At 47.8% G+C, this 6,734-nt stretch overlaps 1 pseudogene; it reads left to right on the top strand.

Moving 5' to 3' along the window:
- Positions 1–4,674: 4,674 nt before the first annotated feature.
- On the top strand, positions 4,675–4,793 carry LOC134911992 (5S ribosomal RNA; annotated as a pseudogene).
- Positions 4,794–6,734: the final 1,941 nt, after the last annotated feature.

Genomic DNA, 6,734 nt, shown 5'->3' with positions numbered 1-6,734 from the left:
ACGGCTAATCCCTGGATGGTAGAAGACAGGTATATTCTGATTTTACACACACACAACTCTTGGATAGGAAAATGGAATTACTAAGCATAGTATCGGGTCGGCTGCAGTAAGGGTGCACAGGTAGTATTACAGCAGACACAACAAAAGGGTTCGTGAAGCCTCTGTTGACATATAAAGTAGATGCCCCAACAGCTACAGGGTAGGCAGATTAGGGAGAAGTAAAGCAAAGTAAGATTAAAGGAGTCGAAGATGCACAGAACTATGGCCAGTGGTAGAAATATCCAGCTGGGAAATTAGCAGCCACTTAATAACAAAGGCTGGCAGAATTCAGTCCAACAAAGACCTGTGCAGGGAACGCGGTGCAGCATAAAAACCCACTCAGATAGTGCTTTCAGATAACACTGAAGACCTGCTGCTTCACAGGGGTGAGACAGCTCCCAGGCACAATGACACAGAAATGTCTAATGGCAGAAGGGACAGTCGTGTGACTGGAAATAGTGGGATATAGGTGGAATATAAGATCCACCAGTTAAGAAGTGATTCCTGAGCTCTCAGCATAACAGCTGTGGTCAGTCAGATAAGCTGCCTCTGTAGGCCACAAAGATGGGGCCAGACCCAGGGGAAAGGAAAACAATATTCCACAGGGACAGCTTTAATACGGCCAAGCAGATGGCACCTGCTAGATATACAGTAAGTCCAGTAAGATCGTCCTGAGATATATAGGTAAAATGACACCAATCATCAAAGAAATAGAGGAGCTCTGTGAGGAGGTCCATCACAAAGTATCTATCTGGAATGTGTTATCCAAAGGAAATCCCAGAAAATACTTAATAATTAAAAATGATTTACAATAAAATGACTAGCAATGATAAACACACATAAAACTAGTCCAAAAAGAATATAAGAAAATTGAAGACTAATTACAGTATAAGGACAAATGCAGGAGCGCAGCTTGGAGGTGTCAGCTGAGGCATGTGTCCTGGGTGACAGAAGGAGGGACATCTAGAGGAGCCAGAGTTGTAGCTGCTTCAGCTATGATGCTTGGGAGTATGGTGGATGGGCCAACTAGTTATCCCATCTCAGGGTATGGGCTCCGCAGCAATAGTCTGTTTGACCCCTGTCTCCCATGTATGGCCCCGCCTCCACCTCACTGACAACAGCAGCCTTGCCGAAACGTTCCTGACAGACAGCAGCTTCCTGAGCACTACTGTATGGCTGCTACAAGAGATTGACAGATTCAACTGTGAAGATGTGTCCTGTTTTACAGGACACATTCCACCTACGGGAGGGCGTCTCTTACAGCACTGGGACAGCTTGTCTGTCCCTAGCGCCTATCAGTGTGCAGGAGCGGCGGGTGTCCTGTGCAGGGATTACCCTTTTCCCTGCACCGGACCGGAGGCTGCGGAGGAGTTTAAATGTTGGCGCCAACATTTAAACTCCTCCGCAGCCTCCGGTCCGGTGCAGGGAAAAGGCCAATCAGAGGCGGGCGTGGCGAGCCAATCGGCGCTCGCAGCGTCATAGGCCCCGCCCCCGGCGTCTGACGTCAGACGCCGGGCGGGAGCCGAAGAGGACGAGAAGCGCATGGAAGAGCGCGGAAGAAGAAGCGGCCGGGACCCAGAGGAGGAAGTCGGCGCGAGAGAGAAGACGACGGCCGCGGAAAGAAGAGCTCTGGTTGCCGCGGAAGATGCCGGAAGACTCCAAGGGCGGGAAAGAAGATGTCCAGCGGTGGCTGGACGCGGTGAGGCGACGGCGGTGCCGCTGGCCAGGACGGGCCAGCGGCCGAAGATTGAAAAAGAGCGCCGGAGAGGTCACCAGGGGTGGGAAGTACGAGAGCTGACGAAGCTCCCCCCTGGTGCCTCTCCCAGCGGGTCAGGTAGGCCCTTCTCAGGTGCCCCTGTACCCGCTCCTCCCTAGACCACCGGGTGTTCGGGCATTAGGCCCGTGGGCACAGTCAGGCCCTTCCGGCCTGTGGGCACGTAGTCGGGCCCTCCCGGCCTGTGGGCACATTGTCGGGCTCGTGGCCCTGTTAGCCGGGCGCTAGGCCCGCGGCCACATTTAGTCGCCCCGGCCCGTGGCGCAAGATAGGCGGGCATTAGGCCCGAGCGGCAATCCAGGCAATAGGCCTGTGGGGACATTAGAGGGCATTAGGCCCTATTGTATTTTGGCCAATTAGGGTAACATAAGGTGACCCTGGGCACCAGGCCCAGGTCACCCAACGGGCAAAAAGTTAGGCGGGCGCTAGGCCCGTGGGTGAAGTCAGGCCTCCGGCCTGTGCGCAGTCAGGGGGCGCTAGGCCCAGTGAGTAAGTACCCCCCCCCCCAAGGTGAATAAAGGTGGCACTGGGCACTAGGCCCGGACCACCCTGAGGTGTTTAGGTGGGCAGGCTGTGTGGCACCAACCCCCTTCCAGCGGTAGGTAGGGATTTAAAGGGACAGCACCGTGGGATCTTGTAATCCGATATTGTGATGTATGTTGTCACCGTGCAGGGCAAAGTGTCTGTTTGTTTTAAGTTTGTGCATAGTTGTGTTGCACCACCCACACAAGCTAGTTTGAGGGCTCTGTTTATGTAGCTAGTGTAGCGGACGCACACTAGGGTAGTTCTTGGCCCTGCACGGCTGTTTTCTCTTTACCTCCTTACAGGGACCTGTAAGTGGAGAAGATCGGAGTGCAAGACTTGTAACGGTGAGTAGCATCTGTGTGCGTTTGTCCCTTGTCTGTCCCCGAGTGCCGGAATCGGGATTGCTCACGGACGTGAGAATCCCCTTCATCACACTACGTACGAGAGCGCGAGTGTGTGAAATCTGGGTGGCTGAGGCTTTGTGCCAGTGATGACCTTTCACCCAACCGGTGAAGGTCGCTGTCACCCCTGGGGTATCCCCTTTTCCGGTGGAAGAAGGGTTGATACCCCCCTTAAGGTAAACTATTTTCTCCTCAGCTTGGTCGTCAGTCAGCTCCGAGAGGGAATCGTCGTGTCCGGATCCGACCGAAGATTGCCAGGTCCGTTGAAGGTTCCGGTACCTGAAGGTGAGAGAGAGCGGCGCCTGGTGAGTACCGAAGCTACACCTGCACGGCAGCAGGCACCACCACACGCACCGCCGCACCTCTTACACAACAAAGAAATAAGAATCAAATAGGGTATAAGGTAATAATAAAGTTAAAAAAGGGGCAGACTAGATGGGCCAAGTGGTTCTAATTTGCCGTCAAATTCTATGTTTCTATGTTAGAGTGAGGGAGGAGGGTGGTGGTTGGGTATACTGTAGTTTATGGTAGGTAATAATAGGGAGTAAGGGGTTAATGATTTAATGATGTTAATTAGGATAAAGATTTTTATGACATTGATGTGTGTAATTAGGAGTTTAATGCTGTCTATATTATATGGCGGTCATCAATGGTGTCTGTATATGGCAGCACTAATCCTGTCTGTCGTAAATGGTGGTCATATGTTTAGAGGGTGACTACTATCCACTGGGACAGGGAATGGGATGTGTGCCGTGAGGGTACCAGGTGACAGAGGATAGCTTCTCTCCATGAGAAATAGCTACTGAAAAGAACTTAACATTTTGGCAAGAGAGCAGCTTTTACAATATAAAAAGAACCCTTACCTTATGCTATCATTACCAGCAAAATAAATTGCTTTAATTTCTTTACAATTAACACTTAATTTATTTATGTCTGTTGCTCTAGCTTTATTGATCTTTTTGGCTGAGAGTTGCAATTGGTTAGTGATAAAGTTACATACCTTTATTATAAGGCTTAGTGATCAAGGGAAGAAAGGCAAGAAAAAAGTGATATTTGACAATTCTGTGTCTTCATGTGGCTGACATAATATAATCAGGAATAATCTGCTGCTGATTAGGGTTGTGGCAACCATAGTACAGGTATTGTCACTCTCTTTTCCCTGATAATTCAGCACCGTTTTCTCACACAATTTTTGTCACACAGGTTTCAAATACAGGCAAAAAATTAATGTATATACCCTTTGCTATTACAGCATAAATGATACCTGGTATGGACTTATGTTACAATTTTGACTGATACATTGTGGATACACTGTGGATACATGCATCACTGTTTTTTATTGTAAGCATATCAGCTCAACAATATTGTTACAAAGACAGTACTTGGTATTTCAGGCTCTACTGTGTTAGTTAGCCTCTTTGTGGATAATAGAGATTGTGTCTCTGGAGATATATTTCCTATCTACTTTATCCACTCCCTAAATCTGTCTTTTCAGCTGACAAATATGTTTTCTGGTCCATCTCCACTCCCTGCCTTATACTTTTTGTGAGGGTGGAGGGGGATGAAGGTGGAATTTTCTAGATCATTTCAGCTTCAATTATATTATATCACTTCAAACATATTTTTGCTTTGATGTTTATCACTTTTTTTGGCATGTCCTCAGTATAACAAGGGTTTATATTTGCCTTACCAAAAAAACCCATTCTGAATGATGTTGCACAGCACAAAAAAAGCAACATACAGGCGGTTCCTGTTGGCAAAATTTATTGACCACATGATTTAAACCTTCGTATACCTATACATTTGGGGTACAATTTGGTGCAATGACGGTCAAACATATGTTTCTCTATCAAGAGATCATTTGCCCATCATAATAACCAGGCTTATGGTGTATCCAATAGCTGCATACCAGCTGCAGGTTTTTTGCCTTATTAAATCTACTACCATACCACACCGCGCATGCCCAATCTCGTCTGATCTTGGAAGCAATACGGTGTTGGGCCTGGTCAGTACTTAGGTGGTTGACCACTAAGGAATACCAGGTGTTGTAGGTTTTTTGACGGCAATACATCGGCTATTGCACTAACCTTATAAATTAATGCCTGGAGGGCTTGGTATTTTTTGCCTTATTTATTCATCTAGATATTCACAGTCGTAGTTTCTAACCGATGGTTTACATTGTTTAACCACATTTTTAAACATAATATTAAAAATATTCTGGTGTACTCTTATCTTATTTCAAGATTATTAAAGGTTACGTTTTAATTATCTCATATTTACATTATTACGCATAATCCAAATCATAACTGTTTCCAAGAGTGAGTGCTCCCAACAAAGGTCATTTTTTTCTTGCCTTTCTTCCCTTTATTACCTATGTATTAGACCTATGGGAGCACCATCGACAATCACCTTTTTTTCTACCTATAGAAATTTTTCTTCTCAATGGTAGATGATGATAAATTCCGGAAGTTTTTTCTGGTTGGTCGGTTTTCTTGGAAACATACTCAAATCATTTATTCATTAAAACATCACTCAGTCCTGTGCGGCATCCTTAACCCAATTCTTTAAGGCTTAGTGATCTCAAGGTATGTTGGGCCTAATTCTGGGTTGATCGCAGCAGCAAATGTGTTAGCAGTTGGGCAAAACCATGGCCCTCATTCCGAGTTGATCGGTCGCAAGGCGAATTTAGCAGAGTTACACACGCTAAGCCGCCGCCTACTGGGAGTGAATCTTAGCTTCTTAAAATTGCGACCGATGTATTCGCAATATTGCGATTACTAACTACTTAGCAGTTTCAGAGTAGCTCCAGACTTACTCTGCCTGTGCGATCAGTTCAGTGCTTGTCGTTCCTGGTTGACGTCACAAACACACCCAGCGTTCGCCCAGGCACTCCCACCGTTTCCCCGGCCACTCCTGCGTCTCTTCCGGAAACGGTAGCGTTTTCAGCCACACGCCCCTGAAACGCCGTGTTTCCGCCCAGTAACACCCATTTCCTGTCAATCACATTACGATCGCCGGAGCGAAGAAAAAGCCGTGAGTAAAAATACTTTCTTCATAGTAAAGTTACTTGGCGCAGTCGCAGTGCGAACATTGCGCATGCGTACTAAGCGGATTTTCACTGCGATGCGATGAAAAAGAACGAGCGAACAACTCGGAATGAGGGCCCATGTGCACTGCAGGGGGGGCAGATATAACATGTGCAGAGAGAGTTAGATTTGGGTGGGGTGTATTCAAACTGAAATCTAAATTGCAGTGTAAAAATAAAGCAGCCGGTATTTACCCTGCACAGAAACAAAATAACCCACCCAAATCTAACTCTCTGCAAATATTATATCTGCCCCACCTGCAGTGCACATGGTTTTGCCCAATTGCTAACCAACTTGCTGCTGTGATCAACTCAGAATTACCCCCGTTGTCCTTAAAACGTAGCACAATGGGGGTGATTCAAATTTAGCACAGCTACGATCATCCACACTGACATGCGTGGGGACACCCAGCACAGGGCTAGCCCGCCCTGCATGTCAGTCCCCGCCGCGTTGCTGAAGTACAAAAGCATCGCTTTTGTACTTCAGGAGTAGCTCCCAGCCAGCTCAGCTCCTGCGCGCTGGCTGGGAGCTACTCATCGCTGCCTAGGTCACAGCATCTGCGCGTGATGTCACTCAGCCGCCATGGCCCACCCCCGGCACGGTCCGGCCACGCTTGCGTTGGCCAGACTGCGCCCCTTAAATGGTGGCTTAACACTGCTGTACCGCCCCTATGCCCTAGCCGGGAGCTACTCCTAAAGCTACTCCTGAAGTACAAAATCATCGCTGCTGTGCGATGCTTTTGTACTTTTGCGACGGGGCAGGGACTGACATGCGAGGCGGGCTAGCCCTGTGCTGGGCGTCCCTCCACATGTCACTGTGCCTGATCGTAGCTGTGCTACATTTAGCACAGCTACGATCAACTCTGAATCACCCCCTATATCACTAAATGATCCTGTCATCCCAAAAACC

Source organism: Pseudophryne corroboree, chromosome 4 (genome assembly GCF_028390025.1).
Source record: "Pseudophryne corroboree isolate aPseCor3 chromosome 4, aPseCor3.hap2, whole genome shotgun sequence".
Classification (NCBI taxonomy): domain Eukaryota; kingdom Metazoa; phylum Chordata; class Amphibia; order Anura; family Myobatrachidae; genus Pseudophryne; species Pseudophryne corroboree.
The sequence above is the reverse complement of the archived record's forward strand: the minus strand, read 5'-3'. Positions and strand labels throughout refer to the sequence as shown.